Source organism: Meles meles, chromosome 7, assembly GCF_922984935.1.
Source record: "Meles meles chromosome 7, mMelMel3.1 paternal haplotype, whole genome shotgun sequence".
In the NCBI taxonomy this organism is placed as follows: Eukaryota; Metazoa; Chordata; class Mammalia; order Carnivora; family Mustelidae; genus Meles; species Meles meles.
The window spans coordinates 69,338,902-69,362,502 of record NC_060072.1 but is presented as its reverse complement, the minus strand read 5'-3'; the positions used below and the strand labels follow the sequence as shown (position 1 = coordinate 69,362,502).

Sequence of the window (23,601 nt, the reverse complement as noted above, 5' to 3'; positions counted from 1 at the left end):
ATGGTAATGACCACTATTGATGTCACCGTACTTTACCTGCCAGACATTTTATACTTGAAAGTCATTAGGTAAGACTATAAGAAGGCTACTGCAAAGCATTCATTTAACAATAATTCTGCCAGTATCTAACAATTATTAAACGCTTATGGATACTATTATTATCTCCGTTTTACAGATTAGGAAACTGTGGTAGATGGAAATTTAAAAAGTGACTGAGATCAAATAGCCAGTAAGTGGAAGAGTAAGACTCCAAGAAAAAATTAAATTTCCAAAATATAATTTAAGCAATTGAGTCCTTCCACTGTGATAATTACCTTTTTCACTGAGATAAGAAAAACTTAACAATCTTTCTAAAAGCCACACTTTTCTTTAGTAAACACTTAGTAATGATTTGGTCTTGGAGGAAGAAAGCAGTTGAATGAATTCTAACAGCACTTAAAATTCTGCAAAAAAAACAAACAAACAAGAGCACATGTTATAATTAGAGACTTACTTTTTTATTATAGGTATTTTCCATTTCTTCTTGGATCCAGATCACCTCTGCCACACTGGCTTCTTCTTCATATTATTGGTTGTTTGGGATCTCTGGAATCCTTAATTTGGGTTCTCTTACTATGGTGTGGGATGATGCTTCTGTGTGGGCAGCCTGTTGCTCAACTCATGAAATGCCCTGTACATTTTATTATAAGAGAACAAATAAGAAGGTCAGATTGTCCTTGAGGCCAATGAGAAAATCCCAACCAAAAAAACAAGCAAATCACATTTATTCAAATTGGTTAAGGTAAGAAATTCTTCAGATTCCTTAAGATATGTTAGAAATAGACAGTGTGGTCCAAGATGATAACATAAAAAGATGATAACACAAAAAGACCCTGAACTTACTTAGTCCTATGAACACACCAAATCTACAATGACATATGGATTAATTCCCACTTGAAAACAAGAAAACTAGCTGAAGAGTTTCCTCTACAACAAGGGATAAAAGGGCTGGAGAGGGTTAGGGAGGAGGAGGGATAAGAGAGGAAGAAGTCTTACCAAAACCTACACATGCCAGCACAAACCAGGGAGAGATCTCATAGACCAGAACCTCTCCTTGAAAAATGAAGGGTTTATACCCGACACTGGGTACCCTAACGCTTGGAACCTGGACCAAAGAGGAGACTTGAAAAATGTCTGGCTTTCAAAATTAATGGGGCTTACATCCAAGGACCCAAGGAGTTGTGGGAATCTGAGATACTCCTTTTGAGGGGCTCCTGTGTAAACTCACTCATTCCAAGAATCAGGACAAAGGCAGCAGTTTGAGAGGGGACTGGATTATTTGTGAGGGTGATTCAGCTGCTATTTTTAAAAGCACCTGCCAGAGGTGCGTTAATTAGTTGGGATTTTCCTTGGGGGCAAAGGCACTGGAAAGTGACATTTTTTGCACTCCCCCTCTGCCTTGCTAACGCAACACAGGCAGACACTCATGGACATAACTTAATAAAACCACAGGCTTCCCTTGCCCCCACCGAGCACATCCCAGTCCTCACTAAAGACATCAGCATGCTGTACTCCTAGAGCTCTTCTCTGGCATCACTAAAGCTGTAGGCATGCCTGCACCCAACACTCTCTCCTGGACTGAATAAAGCCACAGGCAACTACAGCCTCACTAAAGCTGGTGGGGAGTACATTCCATACAGAGAAGGCCTCCTGGTTGTATGGCTCTGGTGGTCAAAGGGGTTTGTGCTTCTGGACCCCAGGGTCTGTAACAATCAGAAAGACAATTCTTGGCAGCAGACCGCATACTGAAACAACACCCCCAGTCTGCACATGAAAAAGTCCCACTTAAATGTCCTGAAGTTTCAACCTGAGGGACAGGATTCAAATTTGCCACACATTTAAGGCTACAGAGCTGTTCTTAGGGAATATAGGTAAGAACATACCATCTGTGCACTCTCCCTTGACCTCACCAGAGCTCACTGGTACCTCCCAGAAAGGTGCTTAAACACTTTTCTGAAGCCCCAGTTCTTGTAAATGTTTCTCAGGGAACACCTCCAGATCCTGTTTAGGGTTCAGCAGGATCTATGACTGTGATCGCACAGGACTGTATATATTTGCACACTTTAAAAAGTTGTTTCCTGGGGCACCTGCATGGCTCAGTAGGTTAAAGCCTCTGCCTTTGGCTCAGGTCATGATCCCAGGGTCCTGGGATTGAGCCCCAAGCCCCACATCAGGCTCTCTACTCAGCAGGGAGCCTGTTTCCTCCTCTTTCTCTGCCTGACTCTCTGCCTACTTGTGATCAAATAAATAAATAAAATCTTAAACAAATAAATAAATAAAAGTTGTTTCCTGAGGATCTGGCTTCTAATCAGCCTGCATCTAGGTACTGACTGAAATAACTCCCTTCGGAACACTGTTGGCACACCTTCAACAACTGATACCTATAAAGAACAAATTAGGCTACTCAGATAGTAACAAAGGTTTGGCAGACAACCAAGAGCCAGGGGAAGGTTAAAAGATAAGGTTCATCTACTACATAAGGACACTCCTTCCAGGAGGAGAGATAGCTGTTTCACCTAATATATAGAAACAAAGAGAGTCAAGCAAAACTAAAAACTCAGGAATATGTTCCAAATGAAAGAGCAATAAACCCTGGAAAAAGACTTTAATGAAATAGGGATGAATAGTCTACTTTATAAAGACTCTACAGTAATGGTCATAAAAATGCTGACCAAATTCAAGAGAAGAAAGAATAAATATCATAAGAACTTGAACAAGAGATAGAAAAATGAGAAAGTACCAAACGGAAGTCACAGAGCTGAAGAATACAGTAACTGAACTGAAAAAATTCACTAGAGGGGTTCAACAGCAAGCAGATTAGGTGATGGAGAAGAAAGGATCAGTGACCTGGAAGACAGCACTGTGGAACTTACCCAAAAAGGGCAACAGCAACAACAAAAAGGAATTCGAAAAGTGAAGATAGTTTAAAAGGCCTATGAAACAATATTAAGCAGAATAACATTTGCATCACAGGGGTCTCAGAAGGAAAAAAGAGAAAGAAAGGGGAAGAAAACATACTTGACAATATAAAGGCTGAAAATTTCCCTTAGCTGGGGAAGGAAACAGACCTACAGGTCCAGGAAGTTCAGAGAATTCTAGTATATGTGCTGCCGAAGCGAGCACAGTTCAGAGAAATCTAAAAAAGATACACCCAAAAAGATCCATACCAAGACACATTATAATTAAAACGTCAAAAGTTAAAGATAAAGAATCTTAATAGGAACAAGAGAAAAACGGCTTGTTACATATGAGAGAACCCCCATAAGACTACCCACTGAGGGGCGCCTGGGTGACTCAGATGTTTCAGTGTCTGCCTTCAGCTCAGGTCATGATCTCCAGGTCCTGAGATGGAGCCCCACATCAGGCTCCTGACTGGATCACCAGAGAGCCTACTTCTCCCCTCCCTCTACCTCTCCCCCTGCTTGTGTGCTCTCTCTGTCTCTCTCAAAGAATAAATAAAATCTTTTAAATAAATAAATAAATAAATAAATAAGACTACCTGCTGAATTTTTAGCAGAAACTCTGCAGGCCAGAAGAGAGTGGCATCATACATTTAAAGTGCTGAAAAGAAAGAACTTCCAACCAAGAATACTATAGCTGGCAAAGCTAGCATTCAAAACTGAAAGAGAAATTAAAGATTTTCCACGCAAGCAAGAGGTAAGGGAGGAATTCATCAACACTAAACCAGTCATATGAGAAATGTTAAAGGATCTTCTTTAAGCCAAAAAGAAATAGCACTAATAACAAGAAAATATAGAAAGTAATGATCACTTATAATGCTAGTATGAAGGTGAAAAAACAAAAGTAATAAAATCAATTATAACTACAATAATCAGATAAGGGATATACAAAATAAAAAATGTAAAATATGACATTGAAAACATAAAATATGCAGGGATAGGCAGTAAATAAGTAGACTTTTCTTAAGAATGCTTAAGTTACCACCAACTTAAAATGGACTGTTCTATATGAAACTCACAATAACCACAAAGCAAAAACCTACAGTAGATACACAAAAGATAATGAGATAGGAATCTTAAATAACACTAAAATTCATAAAACCACAAAGAAAGCAAGAACGAGAAGAAGAAAGGGACAGAGAGGAACTACAAAACCTCTGGAAAACAATGAACAAAATGGCAACAAGTACATACCTATTCAATAATTATTTAAAATAAAAATGGACTAAATTCTCTAATCAAAGATATAGAGTTCTTGAATGGATAACAAAAACAAAAACAAGGCGAAACAAAAACAAGACTCATTACATTCCCAGAATAGACTCACATCAGATCTAAAGACACATATACAATAAAAATGAAGGGATGGAAAAAGTTGCCATGCAACTGGAAATAAAAAAGAAAGCCATACTTATATCAGACAAAATACTTTAAAATAAAGACTGTAATAAAAGACAAAGGAAGGCGTTACTTAATGACAAAGGTATAAATCCAATAAAAGAACATAACATTTGTAAATATTTACATACCTAACCTAGGAGCACCTAAATACATAAACCAAATATTAATAAATCTAAAGGGAAAAATTAATAGCAATACAATGATAGTAGGGGATTATAATACCCCACTTATATTGAGGGATTAAATCATCCAGACAATAATTAATAAGGAAATACCAGCCTTAAAAACATTAGATCAATTGGATTTAATAAAAAATGCAGATCATTCCATCCAAAAGCAGCAAAATACATATTCTTTGCAAGTGCACATGGAGCATTCTCCAGGATAAATGACACGTTAGACCACAAAACAAATCTCAATAAATTTAAGAAGATTGAAATTTTTTTCAAACATCTTTTTTGATCACATGGTATAAAACTAGAAATCAAGTACAATAAGAAAACTGAAAAATTCACAAGTATGTGAAGATTAAACAATGTGGTACTCAACAACCAATGGGTCAATGAAGAAATCAAAGGGGAAATTTAAAAAATACCTTGAGATAAAAGAAAATGGAAATACAATAACCCAAAATCTATGGATACATCAAAAATAGTTCTATGAGGGAAGTTGGGACCAATACAGGCCTACATCAAGAAACAAGAAAAAGCTCAAATAAACAATCTAATTAGACAAAAAGAACAGGTAAAGTCCAAGGGTAGTAGAAGGAAGGACATAATAAAGATTAGAGGGGAAATAAATGAAATAGAGAATTAACAAACAACAGAAAAGATCAATAAATCTAAGAGCTGCTTCTTTTTTTTTTGGATTCAAAACAACTTTATTAATCAAAATGGAATTTTAAAAGGCACTCTATTAAGATATAAAAACATTAATTTCATCACATTAACACAGGTCTCTAAATCAAAATGGAAGGGGTAAAAACCTAAAAAAATAATAGGAAAATGTAATTTATAATTTATACTTATTGATTCTACAAATATGCAGAGAGCAGTATCTAAAATTGTATGTCATCTTATATAAAAATAAGTGGAGTCAAACATGTTTGTAAAGATATAACTTGAATGCAAAGGAATGTGTTTCACAGGATATCAGAAAGTGAGTGCTAGTTTAGAAGAATAGATCTAATCAAAAAGGGCAATTGGTAGCAGTAAGGAAGCATAGATGTGAAGATAGATGGCAAAGAATTCAAAAGGTAGTTTATTATGATGATGCACATAAAAAGCAATAGGTGGGGTGCCTGGGTGGCTCAGTGAGTTAAAGCCCCTGTCTTTGGCCCGGGTCATGATCCCAGGGTCCTGGGATCGAGTCTCACATTGGGCTCTCTGCTCATCAGGGAGCCTGCCTCCACCTCTCTCTGTGCCTGTCTCTCTGCCTACTTGTGATTGCTATCTATCAAATAAATAAATAAAATCTTTTAAAAAAAAGCAATAGGTGGTTGAACAAAATATGACAAACTGAAAGATTGGACCACTCAAAATTTATAAACTCTCGCACTACCCAACAAATACATCTCTACATACATACAAGAATTAAACAGCAAATAACAAACTTGGCTTAAATATTTGTAGTTATTTTATTGAAAGAATGCAATCAAAAAGAGGAAAGAAAATGATTCAGCAAGAATAACACACACAAATAATAACAAGAATAACAATAAGACAATAATAAGAAAAATAAGAAACAAACAATAACAATAATAAGACCCCAGTATATAAAGCAAAGAACTTGCACAGACAATTTAAGATAGAGAAAGTAAATAGCTAATAAACCTCAAATATATTCCTCCTCCAGGTAATGAAGTAAGTACAAAATAAAGCCCTTTACCATATTCCTGAATGTGTTGTGAATACACTTTTCTTAAAAATTTCTTTTCAGCATAACAGTATTCATTGTTTTTGCACCACACCCAGTGCTCCATGCAATATGTGCCCTCCCCAATACCCACCACTTGGTTCCCCCAACCTCCCACCCCCCGCCCCTTCAAAACCCTCAGGTTGTTTTTCAGTGTCCATAGTCTCTCATGGTTCACCTCCCCTTAAGAGCTGCTTCTTTTGAAAGGATGAACAAGATGGACAAACCTTTAGCTAGATTTACCAAGACAAAAGGAGAGAAGTCTCAAATAAGTAAAATTAGAAATGAAAGAGAAGTTACAAAGATACTACAGAAATACAAAAGATCATAAGAGGCTTACCATGAATAATTATATGCCAACAACTGTACAACATAGAAAAAAATGAATAAATTCCTAGAAATATATGCTTTTCTAAAAAATAAATACATTCCTAGAAATATTTAACCCATGAGAGACTGTGGACTCTGAGAAACAAACTAAGGGTTTTGGAAGGAGGGTGTTTGAGGGTTGGGTGAGACTGGTGGTGGGTATTAAGGAGGGCATGTATTACATGGAGCACTGGATATGGTTCATAAACAATAAATCTTGGAACACTAAAAAATAAAATTAAAAAAAGAAGAAATAAAAAAGAAGAAATAGTCTGGATGGACTGATTACTATAAGGCAATTGAATCAATAATAAAAGAAAACTCCCAAAAAACAAAAGTCCAGGACGAGACAGCTTCACTGGGTAATTCCAGCAAACTTCTAAAGAAAATTTAATACCTATCCTTCTCAATCTCTTCCAAAAAATTGGAAAGGAGGGAAAGCTTCCAAATTCACTTTACAAGGCCAGGATTACCCTGATATGAAAACCAGACAAGGACACTACAAAAAAAGAAAATTACAGGCTAATATCCCTGATGAATGTAGATGCAAACAAAAATTCTCAACAAAATATTAGCAAACTGAATTCAACAATGCATTAAAAGGATCACACATCATGATCAAGAGGGACTTATTCCACAATGCAAGCATGATTCAACATCTGCAAATCAATCACAACACATCACAATAACAACATGAAGGATAAAAATCATATTATCTCAATAGATGCAGAAAAAGCATCTGACAAAATTCAACACTTATTTATGATAAAAACTTCCAATGAAGTGAGGCTAGAGGGAATCTACCTCAACATAATAAAGGTGATATATGACAAACCACAGCAAACATCATACTTAACAGTGGGAAGCTGAAAGCTTTTTGTCTAAAATCAGAAACAAGACAAGGATGCCCACTTTCACCACTTTTATTCAACATCATATTGGAAGCTCTTCACATGGCAATTAGGTAAGAAAAAGAAATAAAATCATCCAAATAGGAAAGAAAGAAGTAAAACTGTCACTATTTGCAGATGACCTCATTCTGTATATACAAAACCCTAAGGATCCACAAATACCTATTAGAACTAATAAATGAATTCAGTAAAGTTGCAGGACACAAAATTAGTAAATTAAAATTGGTTGTGTTTCTACATACTAATAATAGAAATTTATTAGGAAGAGAAACTTTAAAAACTATTCCATTTTGAATGGCATCAAAAGGAATACAATAACTGGGAAGAAATTTAACCAAGGTGGTGAAATACCTGTACACTGAAAACTATAAGACAATAATAAAAGAAATTAAAGATACAAATGCATGCAAGTATATTTTGTGCTAATAAACTGAAGAATGAATATTGTTAAGATGTTCATATTACCAAAGCAATCAACAAATTTAATACAATCTCTATCAAAATTCCAATGGCATTTTTTTTCACAGTACTAGAACAGATAATTCTAAAATTTGTATGGAACAAAAAAGACCCCAAATAACCAAAGCAATCTTGAGGAAGAAGAATAAAACTGGAGGTATCATGCTCCCAGATTTACAACTATACTACAAAGCTATAATAATCAAAACAATATGGTGTTGGCATTAAAACCAATGCATGGGGTGCCTGGGTGGCTCAGTGAGTTAAACCCTCTGCCTTTCGCTCAGGTCATGATCCCAGGGTCCTGGGATCGATCCCCGCATCGGGCTCTCTGCTTGGCAGGGAGCCTGCTTCCTCCTCTCTCTCTCTCTGCCTGCCTCTCTCCCTACTTGTGATCTCTATCTGTCAAATAAATAAAAAAAAAAAAACCAAAAAAAAAAAACAATGCATAGATCAATGGAATGGAAAAGAAAATTCAGAAAAAAACCCAAACATAAATAGTCAATGAATCTATAACAAAGGAGGCAAAAATATACAAGGGGGAAAGGGCAGTCTTTTCAATAAATGGTGTTGGGAATACTGGACAGCCACAAGCAAAAAAAATGAAAATGGACTCCCATTTTACACCATACACAAAACAAACTAAAATGTATTAAAGACCTAAATGTAAAACCTGAAACCATAAAAGAAGAAAATATTTGCAAGTAAACTCTTTGACATTAATCTTAGGAATATATATATATTTTTAAATCTGGCTTCTCAGGCAAAGAAAACAAAAGCAAACAAACAAAAAACAAAAGGGACTACATCAAACTAAAAAGCTTCTTTCTGTATAGTGAAGGAAACCATCAATAAAATAGAAAGGCAAAATTCTGAATGCAAGAAGATATTTGCAAATCATATGTGACGTAAGGAGCTAATATTCAAAATGCATAGAAAACTCAATAACAACAACAACAACAAAAAAGTCTGATTTTTAAAATGGGCCAATAATCTGAAAAGACATTTTTCCAAAGACATTCATAGGTGGCGAATAGGTACATGAAAAGATGTTCAATATCACTAATAACCAGGGAAATGCCAATCAAAATCACAATGAAATATCACTTCAGATCCGTTAGAATGGCTATTATCAAAAACAAAAGAAATAACAAGTGTTGGGAATATGTGGAGAAAAGAGATCCTTTCTTCACTGCTGGTTGGAATGTAAATTGGTGCCACCACGATGGAAAACAGTACAAAATTTCCTCAAAAAAAATTAAGAATAGAACTACCATATGATAAATACCACTTCTAGGTACTTATCCAGAGAAAATAAAAACACTAGATTTTATCAGCCAAAGCTGAATTTAATACACAAATCTCATCTCTAGTATGGGTTATAGTATGTGACTCTCTCCAAAGGGCAAGGCTATGACATTTAATTAATAGACAATAACGAAAAAAATATTCTAAAGTGTTTTTCATCTGAGACAGACTCTTATTCCAGAATTGTTCTTGCTTAGTTATTTTCTCTAGTAAGAAACTGAAAAGCTGGTGGAAGTCCAAGATGGAACAGAAGTAGGAGACTTTAGTTTTGTCTGGTCCCTGGAGGTCAGCTAGACAGCTATCAAATCATTCTGAACAGCTGTGAACTCAACTGAAGAGCTAAGAAAAGAACAGCTGCAACTTTACAAATAGAAAAGCGACCATTTTCTGCAAGAATGAATAGATGGAAAAACTCAACTCAAAAAGGAGAACAAGAGGCAGTACTGACTGCCAGGGACCTAATCAGTATGAACATAAGTAAGATGTCATAACTAGAGCTCAGAATGATGATTACAAAGATACTAGCTGGCTTGAGAAAAGCATAGAAGACACTAGAGAATCCCTTTTTGGAGAAATAAAAACACTAAAATCTAACCAAGTCAAAATAAAAAAGGCTACTAATGAGATGCAATAAAAAATGGAGGCTCTAACTGCTAGGATAAATGAGGCAAAAGAGAGAATCAGTGATACAGAAGACAAAATGATCGAGAATAAAGAAGCTGGGAAAAAGAGAGATAAACAACTACTGGATCACAAGGGGAGAATTCGAGAGATAAGTGACACCATAAATCAAAACATTAGAATAGTTGGGATCCTAGAAGAGGAGAAAAGGGGCAGAGGGAAGAAGGTATACTGGAGCAAATTATAACTGAGAACTTCCTTAATTTAATCTGGGGGAGGAAACAGGAATTCAAGTCCAGGAGTCAGAGAGAATCCCCTTCAAAATCAATAAAAATTGATCAACACCCTGACATATAATAATGAATACTGCAAATGTCAGGAATAAAAAGTAAATCATAAAAGCAGCTCAGGACAAGAAGTCTGTAACCTGCAAAGGTAGAAACATTAGACTGGCAGCAGATCTACCCACAGAGACCTGGCAGGCCAGAAAGGATGGCATGATATAGTCAGGGTGCTAAAGGAGAAAAATATGCAGTCGAGAATGCATTATCCACCTAGGATGTTATTCAAAATACAAGGAAAGGTAAAAAGCTTCCAGGACAAAGAGAAACTAAAAGAATTTGTGATCACTAAACCAGCCCTGCAAGAAATAGTAAAAGGGATCCTTTAAGGAAAGATAGCCCAAAAGTAACATAGACAAAAGAAAACAGAGACAATATACAGAAACAGTCACTTTACAGATAATACAATTGCACTAAATTCATCTCTTTCAATAGTTACTCTGAATGTAAATGGGCTAAATGCCCCAATCAAAAAACACAGGGTATCAGACTGGATTAAAAAAAAACAAGACCCATTGATATGCTGATACCAAGAGACTCATTTTACACTCAAAGACACCTCCAGATTGAATGTGAGGGGGTGGAAAAACAATTTGCCATGCTAATGGTCATCAGAAGAAAGCTGGGATGGCAATCCTTACATTAGATAAATTAGATTTTAAACCAAAGACTGTAATAAGAGATGAAGAAGGACATTACATCATCATTAAAAGGTCTTTCCAAAAAGAAGATCTAACAACTGTAAATATTTATGCTTCTAACATGGGAGCAGCCAATCATATAAACAAATTCATAGCAAAATCAAAGAAACACACTGATAATAATACAATAATAGTAAGGGGCTTTAACATCCACTCACTGAAATGGACAGATCATCTAAGCAGAGGATTAACCAGGAAACAAGGGCTTTGAATGACACACTGGAACAGATGGACTTCACAGATATATTCAGAGCATTCCATCCTAAAGCAACAGAATACACATTCTTCTTAAGTGAACATGGAAAACTGTACAGAATAGGTCACATACTGTATTATAAGTCAGGTCTCAACTAGTACCAAAGATTGGGATGATCCCCTGCATATCCACAGACCACAACACTTTGAAATTTGAACTCAGTCACAAGAGAAAATTTGGAAAGAATTCAAACACTTGGAGGTTAAAGATCATCCTGCTAAAGAATGAATGGGTCAACCAGGAAATTTAAAAATTAAAGAAAAGAAATCATGGAAACTAATGAAAATGAAAACACAACTGTTCAAAATCTTTGGGATGCAGCAAAGGCAGCCATAAGAGGGAAATACATAGCAATACAAGCCCTTCTCAAGAAACAAGAAAGGTCTCGAATACACAACCTAACTTTACACTTAAAGGACCTGGAGAAAAAAGGGAAATAAAGCCTGAAACCATCAGAAGAAGAGAATTAATAAAGATTAGAGCAGAAATAAATAAAATAGAAACCAAAAGAAAAATAGAACAGATCAATGAAACTAAAACCTGGTTCTTTGGAAAAATTAAACAGATCAATAAGCTTCTTGCCAGATGTATCAAAAAGAAAAGAAAAAGGAGTCAAATTAATAAAATCATGAATGAAAGAGGAGAGATCATAATGAACATAAAAGAAATACAAACAATTATAAGAACGTACTATGAGCAACTATATGCCAACCAATTAGGCAATCTGGAAATAATGGATGCATTCCTAGAGACACATAAACTACCAAAAATTAACTTGGAAGAAATAGAAAACCTGAACAGACCTACAATCAGCAAGGAAATTGAATCAGTAATCGAAAATCTTCCAACAAACCATAGTCCAGTGCCGGGTGGCTTCCCTGGGGAATTCTTTCAAACATTTAAAGAAGAATTAATACCTATTCTTTTGAAGCTGTTTTAAAAAACAGAAATGGAAGAACTTCTAAAGTCTTTCTATGAGGCCAGTGTTACCTTGATCCCAAAAATCAAAGACCCCACCAAAAAGGACAATTACAGACTAATGTCCCCGATGAACATGAATGCAAAAATCTCACAAAATACTAGCCAATAGGATCCAACAGTACATTAAAAGGATTATTCACCATGATCAAGTGGGATTTATTCCAGGGTTGCAAGGGCGCTTCAATATGCACAAATCAATCAAAGTGATACAACACATTAATAAAAGGAAGGACAAAAACCATATAATACTATCAATAGATGCAGAAAAAGCATCTGTTAAAGTACAACATCCTTTCTTGATAAAAATTCTTCGAAGTGTAGGGACAGAAGGTACATACCTCAATGCCATAAAAGCCATCTATGAAAAACCCTGTGAATATCATTCTCAGTGGGGAAAAACTGAGAGCTTTCCCCTAAGGTTAGGAACATGGCAGGGATGTCTACCATAGCCACTGCTATTCAACATAATACTAGAAGTCCTGGCCTCAGCAATTGGACAACGAAGAGAAATCCATCAAAATCCTAGAGGAAAACACAGGCAGTAACCTTCATGATCTCAGCTGCAGCAAATTCTTGCTAGACATGTCTTAAAGGCAAGGGAAATAAAGGCAAAAATGAAATATTGGGATTTCATCAAGATAAAAAGCTTTTGCACAGCAAAGGAAATAGTGGACTAAACCAAGAGACAACTGACAGAATGGGAGAAGGTATTTGCAAATGCCTTATCAGGTAAAGGGCTAGTATCTAAAACCTATAAAGAACTTATCAAACTCAGCATCCAAAAAACAAATAATCCACTTAAGAAATGGGCAGAAGACATGAAAAGACATTTCTCCAAAGAAGACATCCAAATGGCCAACAGACATTTGCTCAACATCACTCGATATCAGGGAAATACAAATCAAAACCACAATGAGATACCACCTCACACCAGTCAAAATGGCTAAAATTAACGAGTCAGGAAATGACAGATGTTGGTGAAGGTACAGAGAAAGAGGAATCCTCTTGCATTATTGGTGGGAATGCAAGCTGGTGCAGCCACTCTGGAAAACAGTATGGTGGTTCCTCAAAAAAAAAGGGAGGGGGGGGAGGAGAGGAGCAAGATGGTAGAGGAGTAGGAGACCTAAATTTCATCTGGTCCCAGGAATTCAGCTAGGTATTTATCAAACTGTCTGAACACCTACAAACTCAACAGGAGATCGAAGAGCAGAAGAGCAGCAATTCTAGGAACAGAAAAGCGACCACTTTCTGAAAGGTAGGATGTGCAAAGACATGAATCTGAGATGATACACAGGAAGATAAACAGCAAGGGGAGGGGCTGGCTCCAGGCAAGCAATAGAGCAGCAGAGCACAAAACTGGAACTTTTAGAAGTCTGCTCCACTGAGGGACGTTGCTCCAGAGGCTAAGCAGGGGGTTGGAGCTCTTGTGGAGACACTGTGATCTCAGGACCCTCGCAGGTCACAAAAAGACCAGGGGTGCCTGAGGCTGGCAGAGCTCCCAGGTATCAGAGCAAGGAGACCATCTTGAAGAGACAGAGCGGAGGAGAGGCTCTCAGCTCGGGGTTACCTTAAACCGTGATCCGAGGCACAGTAGGGCCACTGCTCTTCCAGCAGGGAGCTCACAAGTGGCAGATCCGGGGAGAATGCCTCCTTCCTCCTCTGGGAGGAGTGGCACAGAAATGTGCTGCAGGAATCTGCTGGGCTTGAGAGACTCTAAATGGGCCAGGTGCCAGAGGTAGAAATGCTCAGTCACAGGTTGGATGAGCTTGGAGTGTGGCCGGAGACCAGGGAGATGGGAGGGATTGACTACTTTTCTCTGAGGGCATACTGAGGAGGGCGTACTAGAGCTCTTGCCTCCTCTGGGCCTGGAAATTGGGAGGCTCCATTTTCATTACTGTCCTCCAAAGGTGTACAGAGAGCGTTCAGGGAACAAAAGCTACTGAGAACGAACCCGAGCAGATTCTTTAGCCTGGGCTGTGTCAAGGGTGGTGCAATTCTGCCTCAGGCAAAAAAATTTGAGAATCACTGCAAGAGGCCCCGCCCCCAGAAGAAGGCAAGAACATCCAGCTAAGACCAGACCAAGTTTATAGATCAATGAAAACCACAGAACTCCAGATATAGGGAAATGCAGCACATAGAATTCATGGCTTTTTTCCTATGATTCTTTAGTCTTTCAAAGTTAAATTTTTAAAATTTTTATTATTTTTTTCTTTTTCAATTTTCTTTTTTTAATGTTTATCATTCCAATTAATCTATTTTAACTATCTTATCAATACCTTTTTAAAAATCTTTTTAAATTTTCATTGTTATAGTCATATTCTATCCCTTCATTGTATTTAACTTTATTTTTTATATACATATAAGTTTTTCTTTCTTTAAAATTTTGGGATACAGTTTCTTCTAACAGACCAAAATCTACCCTAAATCTAGTGTATGGCTTTGTTCTAGTCTACAGCCTGATCGTATTCTCTCTTTTTTTTAATTTTCTTTTTTCAACCAAATTCTAATCAATTCCTATTTTAAAATCTTTTAAAATTTTCATCTTTAGTTCATTACATCCTTTCATCATGTTTACTCATACAATTTAGCATTTTGTTCGCTCATCATCTATTCTATTCATCTCTGGAAAAAATGACAAGGCAGAAAAATTATATAAACCAATTAATAACAAAATCAGTATTAATAACAAAATCAGCTCAGGTCATGATCCCAGGGTCCTTGGATCAAGTCCCATGCTGGGCTCCCTGTTCTGTGGGAAGGGGAAGTTCCACTCCCCCTGCTTGTGTTCCCTCTCACTGTCTCTCTCTCTGTCAAATAAATAAATAAAATCTTTAAAAAAAAAAAAGAAAAGAAACACACTGACAATAATACAGTAATAGTATGGGACTTTAACACCCCCACCCCCCCCACTGAAATGGAGAGATCATCTAAGCAAAAGATCAACTAGGAAATAAAGGCTTTAAATGACACACTAGACCAGATGGACATCACAGATATATTCAGAACATTCCATCCCAAAGCAACAGAATACACATTCTTCTCTAGTGTACATGAAACATTCTCCAGAATAGATCACATCCTGGGTCACAAATCAGGTCTTAGCTGGTACCAAAAGACTGGGATCATTCCCTGCATATTTTCAAACCACAATGCTCTGAAACTAGAACTTCACCACAAGAGGAAATTTGGGGAGCAGCTGGGTGGCTCAGTGGGTTAAGCATCTGCCTTCAGCTCAGGTCATGATCCTAGGGTCCTAGGATCGAGCCCCCGCATCTGGCTCTCTGCTCAGCAGGGAGTCTGCTTCCCCCACCCCCTGCTGCCTCTCTGCCTACTTGTGATCTGTCTGTCAAATAAATAAATAAAATCTTTAAAAAGAAAAAAAAAGGAAATTTGGAAGGAACTCAAATACATGAAAGCTAAAGAACATCCTACTAAAGAATGAATGGGTCAACCAGGAAATTAAAGAAGAATGGGAAAAAATTCTTGGAAACAAATGAAAATGAAAACACAAGTGTTCAAAATCATTGAGATGCAGCAAAGGCAGTCCTGAGAGGAAAGTATATAGCAATACATGCCTTTCTCAAGAAGAAAGAAAGGTCTCAGCTACACAACCTAACCTATATGTAAAGAAGCTTGAGAAAGAACAGCAAAGAAAGCCTAAACCCAGCAGGAGAGGAGAAAATATAAAAATCAGAGCAGGAATCAATGAAATAGAAACCAAAAAACCAGTAGAACAAATCAACGAAACTAGAAGCTTGTTCCTTGAGAGAATTAATAAGATTGATAAACCCTGGCCAGACTTAACAAAAAGAAAAGAGAAAGGACTCAAATTAATAAAATCATGAATGAAAGAGGAAAGATCACAATCCACATCAAAGAAACACAATTATAAGAACATACTATGCGCAACTATACGTCAGTGAATTTGACAGTCTAGAAGAAACGGATGCATTTCTAGAGACATATAAACTACCAAAACTGAACCAGAATGAAATAGAAGACCTGAACAGATGCATAATCAGTTAAGGATATTGAAGAAGTCATCAAAAATCTCCCAACAAACAAGAGCCCAGGGGCAGAAGGCTTCCCTGGGGAATTCTTCCAAACATTTAAAGATGAATTAATACGTATTCTCCTGAAACTGTTCCAAAACATAGAAATGGAAGAAAAACTTCCAAACTCATTTTATGAGGCCAGTATTACTTTGATCCCAAAACCAGACAAAGATCCCATCAAAAAGGAGAATTGCAGACCAATATCCCTGATGAACATGAATGCAAAAATTCTCATCAAAATACTAGCCAATAGGATCCAACGGTACATTAAAACATTAAAAGGATTGTTTACCATGACCAGGTGGGATTTATTCCTTGACTGCAAGTATGCTTCAACATGCACAATACATTAATAAGAGAAGAGCAAGAACTATAGGATACTCTCAATAGATGTTGGAAAAGCATTTGACAAAGTACAGCATCCTTTATGATCAAAACTCTTCAAAGTGTAGGGATAGAGGGAATATACCTCAATATCATCAAAGCTATCTGTGAAAAACACACAGCAAATATCATTCTCAATGGGGAAAACTGAGAGCTTTTCACCTAAGGTGAGGAACATAACAGGGCTATCCACTATCACAACTGTAGTACTAGAGGTCCTAGCCTCAGCAATAAGACAAGAAAAAGAAATAAAAGGCATCCGAATTGGCAAAGAAGAAGACAAACTCTCACTCTTTGCAGATGATATGATACTTCATGTGGAAAACCCAAAAGATTCCACTCCAAAACTGCTAGAAGACATACAGGAATTCAGTAAAGTGTCAGGATATAAAATCAATGCACAGAAATCAGTTGCATTTCTATACACCAACAATAAGACAGAAGAAAGAGAAATTAAGGAGTCAATCCCATTTACAATTGCACAAAAACATTAGATACCTGGGAATAAATCTAACCAAAGAGGGAAAGAATCTGTAGTGAGAAAACTAGACAGTACTCATGAAAGAAATTGAGGAAGACAAAAAGAATGGAAAAATGTTCCACATTCATGGATTGGAAGAACAAATATTGTGAAAATGTCTGTGCATCCTAGAGCAGTCTACACACTTATGCAATACCTATCAAAATACCATCAACTTTTTTCAAAGAAAGGGAACAAATAATTCTAAAATTTATATGGAACCAGAACAGACCCCGAATAGCCAAAAGAATGTTGAAAAAGAATACCAATGTTGGCGGCATCACAATTCTAGACTTCAAGCTCTATTACAAAGCTATAATCATCAAGACAGTATGGCACTGGCAAAAAACAGACACATAGCTCAATGGAAAAGAATAGAGAGCCCATAAACAGACCCTCAACTTTATGGTCAACTAATCTTTGACAAGTAGGAAAGAATATTCAATGGAAAAAAGACAGTCTCTTCAAAAAATGATATTGGGAAAATTGGACAGCCACATGCAGAAGAATGAAACTGGACCAGTTCCTTACACCACACACAAAAACAGACTCAAAATGGATGAAAGACAAGGATGTGAAACAGGAATCCATCAAAATTCTTGAGGAGAACACGGGAAGCAACCTCTTCAACCTCAGCCACAGCAACTTCTTCCTAGAAACGTCACAAAGGCAAGGGAAGCAGGGCAAAAATGAACTATTGGGACTTCATCAAGATCAAAAGTTTTGCACAGCAAAGGAAACAGTCAACAAAACCAAAAGACACCTGACAGAATGGGAGAAGATATTCACACATGACATATCAGATAAAGGGCTAGTATCCAAAATCTATAAAGAAGTTAGCAAACTCAACATCCAAAGAACAAATAATCCAGTTAATAAATGGGCAGAGGACATGAACAGACATTTCTGCAAAGAAGACATCCAGATGGCCAACAGACACATGAAAAAGTGCTCCACATCACTCGGCATCAGGGAAATACAAATCAAAAACACAATGAGATACCACCTCGCACCAGTCAGTATGTATTTCTAGGTGGTAAATCTATGTTCTGATTCTTACTTTATTGCAAATATTTCTGCTAAAAAAATAAACAGTAGGCATTAGTGGTTTGATTACTGCCTTTTTTTTGGTTGTTTTTATTTAATATATCTAAGATGAAAAGAGAAAATTTGGTGTGACAAATATATATTTTATTTTGATGTCCAGGCCATGAAATGTTCAAAAGAATACAGTGGAATTAATATATGTTGATTCTGGACTAGAAGAGACCACATATGAAGGTTGTACACATTGGATCTATAGTCAAGAGGAGATAGATTAAAAGCATGAGTTTGAAGTTCCCTTATAATTAAATATAATGAATCATTGTAACTTTAAAAGCAAAAGTAAATCTAATCAATTTAATAAATCAATTTTTTAAGAAAGTTTCATTTTTTCTTTTCTTTTTTTTTAAATGTCTTTTTTTTTTAAAGATTTTATTTATTTATGACAGAGAGAGATCACAAGTAGGCATAGAGGCAGGCAGAGAGAGTGAGAGGGAAGCAGGCTCCCTGCCGAGCAGAGAGCCCGATGTGGGACTCGATCCCAGGACCCTGAGATCATGACCTGAGCCGAAGGCAGCGGCTTAAACCACTGAGCCACCCAGGCACCCAAGTTTCATTTTTTCATTGAGTAAAAAGCTATTTTAGTTGTAAAAGACTGTGATTCACAATTCCATATTAGGGAGAAACACGGTCCTAACCTTTAGGAATTATGTTTTGCTCTTTCTTTCCCCAAACAACTATCTTAACAAATGTCTTTCAAATCAAGTGGTAGAAACCACAGAAGTCATGTCAGTCTGCATTTGCTTTACCTAATTGATGATCTCAAGAATGAGGAAGGGATGATGACTCCATTAAGCTGTCAGTACCTGCCAATGTGCACACAGCATTGTAAATTGCCCATTTCTTCACTGTGCTCCCCCTATTTTAAAATATTAGAATAGGAACCAGTCAGGCCCAGAAGGGTCCCAGAGGAATATTTTCTGCCCTTGCCTGCTCTATCTCCCTGAATCCTGTAACCTCACAATGACATAATGCTTCAAATCTCATTTTGTGGGAGTCACAAGGTCGAACTGGTTGGTTCTATGCAGTTCCAAACAATAGGTGCCGTTTAATATGTAGTTTTTCCTGATTCATAGCAATTTTAATATTATCACAAATACAAATGAACATTATTTCTTTCTAAACCAGTAAACCAGGCAGATACCCCTTCATGGCCAGAAAACAATACAAAACAATAACATTTGGTTAGGCAGAGTGATCTTTCCCATCCGTAAATACTCATCAGGTGAATAATGACTGAGTTAATGGCTATTAGATGGTTTGTATTAAAGAAATAATATCAACTACTGAATGTTTGCTATGTTCCATTCACAATGCTTATCTCCTATTTTACAACTTTTGCAACTGTTTTCCCAATTTTGTAGATGAGGAAACAAAAGCTTACAGAACCCATGACAGGGCTAGCAACAGAACCAGGACTTGAACAGTGCTTCAAATTTTAACTCTAGAGTTAATTTTAGACTTCACATAGGAAACTGTGCAGGACAAACACACAGAGAAACCATGCTTGGTCCACCATGAAACTATGACATAGAGAAGAAGAAAATATTATTTTTTCCAAAAATTTGGTATGTGTATGAGGGTGTTACACAGGAAATTTACCTGAATTCCATTACGAAACAAAAGAAAAACTAAAGAGCATGGAAAGTTGGTACTCTTTCAGGAATAATAATAATAATAACATAACACCTTAAAACCCCCACTAAAAGCCCTGCTTTTTTCTTTTTAAGTTTCCCATCTGTGCTTCTATAAGCATGAAATTGAAAGAAGACACCCCTACGTCAAACAAATCTAAATTTCCTATATGAATTCTCTAGAATGTCTCCTTTTTCAACCTCCTTATTTTTATTTTATTCTTTATTTTGTTCCAGTGCATTCTACATCAAAGCAATAGTTCCCAGCCTCCCTTTCAAATCTCTAAATCTCATTGCCTTTATTCAATTTCTTCTCACTCTATTCTACTATTTTCATTTTTATGGCCCATCTTACTCTATTTTCTTCTGTGGCTGTGAACATTATGAATAGTCCTGCTCCTGTCCCTGTGAATGTTATAAATCCTCTGCCTATATCATCTTTATTTTTCTCACTTTCTGTCTGGCATAGCTAAAATAAACCCCATATTTACATAATAGACAACATCTATATAATCTCTTGTGTATATATTTGCCAAAGAGAAGCAAAAATATGTTTGTTAATTCATGAATTTATTTGTAGTTGAGATTATCGTTTTATTCCAGAGTATATATTAATTATATAGCTTCTTTGACATTTAATTACACATCTAGCAAGGATTTTTTAAAAGAATCATTAGAAAATGAATTATATTAAATGGTAAATACACAAAAACCTCCCGTAATAGTTATAATTATAACTGCTAATTTATCACCTTGATAGAGATAATAAAGATGGCAATATGATGATAAATCTATGAACTAAATATTATTATCCTTGTATTCACACAAAAAAATCCTATCCTCCCTAAGTCATGGTAAATAAGCTTAAATGAATAAGCCTACGGTGGTGGTTGACTGTAATCATGCCACTAGTATTGTCTCTTGCACAACTCCTACTTAGTGATTTTTGAATTTTATGTATTTCCAAAGGCATTACCAGATGTCAGTGAATACATAAAGAATACAAAAGATTAAAAAAAATAGAAAAAGTGCCTTAAAATATTATCAACTACCAATAATTTTCTAGTAACAACTTCTGGAAAGCTAAAAAGTAATTCTCATTGTACTTTATATCGTAGCTAATCCAGGTTCACATTTACTTACATAACTGCTGCTGTAAGGAGGCTCTGTTATTACCATTTATTATTCATGGCAACAGGATTTTAAGACATTGCCCCTATATGTTGAGTCACACTCAGTCGAAATAGAACAAATGAGATGAAGCATAAAAACCCAGGAGTAGGTGGGACCATTAAATTCTTGCTCGATTTGTTTATTTGTTTCTATGCTACTTTTCTGGATGACAGAGAATAAAAGCATCACTGTTCTTGATCAAGGAAGGAGCGTAGGAAAAAGAAGAAAATGTGTCTAAAGTCAGGACATGTCAAAGAAATGGCCAAAAATTGCCTTAATTCATCTATTATAATTTTAGCTTCAGGAAGAATAATAGCATATTGTTCTTTTGAATCCCAGAAAGAAAAAAGAAATCCAACAAATGAATTTGTGAAGTCAAACTTAAGAAAATAAATTGAGTAAGAAAAGCTAGGATTTGCTTTGATGCTTAATCAATTGAATTTTATTGGTGCTCTTTTTACCGTGAGTTATGGGACACACTAAAATACTTAATTCATATTCATTTGCCATTGATTTAGTTAAATGGCTGTTGGCCACTGTTACAATAAAGATTAATAATAACAATAGAACTGAGAAACATATATTGTGGCCCATGCATCCTTTTTCAATACTACAGGTAAAATAGATTCCAGGATTCTGGAGCCGATCTGTATAGTTTCAAATCCTAACTCTGTCACTTATTAAATGTGTAACCATATAGGCAATTTATCTAACCACTCTGTGTCTCAATTTCCTCATGTTTAGATACGGATAATAATACTATCTATCCCCATAGAGTTGTTATAGAAATTAAATTAGTTAATAAATGTAAAAATTCAGAAAAAATCCCTCCCATATATTAGGCGCTATTTAAGTATCTGCTGTTATTTGAAAGCTATTTTTGAAAAAAATATGTGACAATTTTTGACATTCACTTCTTTTTTTTTTAAGATTTTATTTTTTTATTTGACAGAGAGAGAGACAGTGAGAGAGGGAACACAAACAGTGGGAGTAGGAGAGGGAGAAGCAGGCTTCCTGCAGGGAGCCAGAAGCAGGCTCGATCCCAGAACTCTGGGATCATGAGCCGAATGCAGATGCTTAACAACTGAACCACCCAGGTACCCCTCACTTCTGGTTTTAATAATACTCATAAAACCAGAAATAGAAAAAAAATTCTTAATTTAAGGTACCAGTTAAGAATGCTTCTGGTGGAAAATAACAGAAAACTCCATGAATGGTGGTTTAAGCTACAAAAACATCTTGTATTTATTTTAGAATAATTTCAGAAGCAGAGAGTCTCAGAACTGGGTCAGTGAGCCAAAAATATCACACAGGACTCTAGCTCATTCCAGCTTTGTGTTCTGACCATGCTTAGCTGTCAGCTCTTCCTTCTCATGCTGGTTGCTTATGATTAGAAGGGCTGCCACCACTGCACACATCAAGATTAGATGTAGGGAAAGGAGAATTGCCAACAAGTTCTGTACTCACATATAAACCGACACCTATCCCCTAAGAGGATTCAAGTTATCTCTCTCTCAAAACACTAGCAGACTTCTCTAAAAGAAGTAACAGACTCTCCAGCATTCATAATGACAGGCCACAGAAAGGCTTTTGGGTCAGTCCATGAACAACAGTCTTTGACAGTCTATCAGAAACCACCAACATATGGTGAAACACTAAAAAGTATTCTGATTGAAGCTCAGAACAAGAAAATCTGCTTATTTACAGGTATTATTCAATATTTTTATGGAGGCCTTAGCCAGTGGCCATAAGCAATGAAAATCAAAGATAATCAACTGAAAAATTTATATTTGAAATGAAACAAAATTACAATTCAATTCCTTGGCTCACTAATGGTAATAATCTACTGAAACACACAAGTACACAAAGATGTATAAAATTGCAGTATTATTAGCGGTACTCAAAAACCGGAAGTGATATAAGTACCCATCGCCAGAGTGGGATTTAATAAATTATAGTCCATTCATAATGTAACATACCATGGAGATATATGAAAGAATGACATATATCCATACATAATAAGGAAAAATGCTTGCCATATATTGTTCAGTGAATTAAGCAAGTTACACATGTAGAGGATGATCCCATTTTGATTTTTAAATATATGTAAATTAATATAAATTGTATACATACATTTGCATATGTTTCAGGACCAGGACTAGGGGGAAGTAAGTGAGGAGCTTAAAGCACAAAATGTAAGGTGCTCTCTCTCAAAGCCTCTTTACTTTTACATACTAGATGCCTCACTCACTGTACCAGAGTCCTGGCCTTGATGAGGGCCTTGAAAAATCCTTGAGAAGAACCATACTTGAGTAAAGGAATATTTTCATTTTAACTCTTTTTACTTATATGTTTTTTTTGTTTTTTTTTTTTAAGGAAAGATTGAAACAAATTGTTTAATGAGGCCTGTATCCAAGGGACCAATGGCTACCACACAGCAGTGAAAGACTTTCTTTAGCCTGGGGTCCCT

The 23,601-nt window shown here is 36.1% G+C and overlaps 1 protein-coding gene across 1 annotated transcript in view; it reads right to left on the bottom strand.

Annotated features, from left to right (window-relative positions):
- Nucleotides 1-23,601, bottom strand: part of LMNTD1 (lamin tail domain containing 1) — a 451,801-nt gene that overhangs the window by 332,599 nt on the left and 95,601 nt on the right. The window contains exon 4 of the mRNA XM_046012614.1: nt 494-670. The gene's annotated coding sequence lies outside the window, so the exon portion shown is untranslated. The remainder of the gene's footprint in view (nt 1-493; nt 671-23,601) is intronic.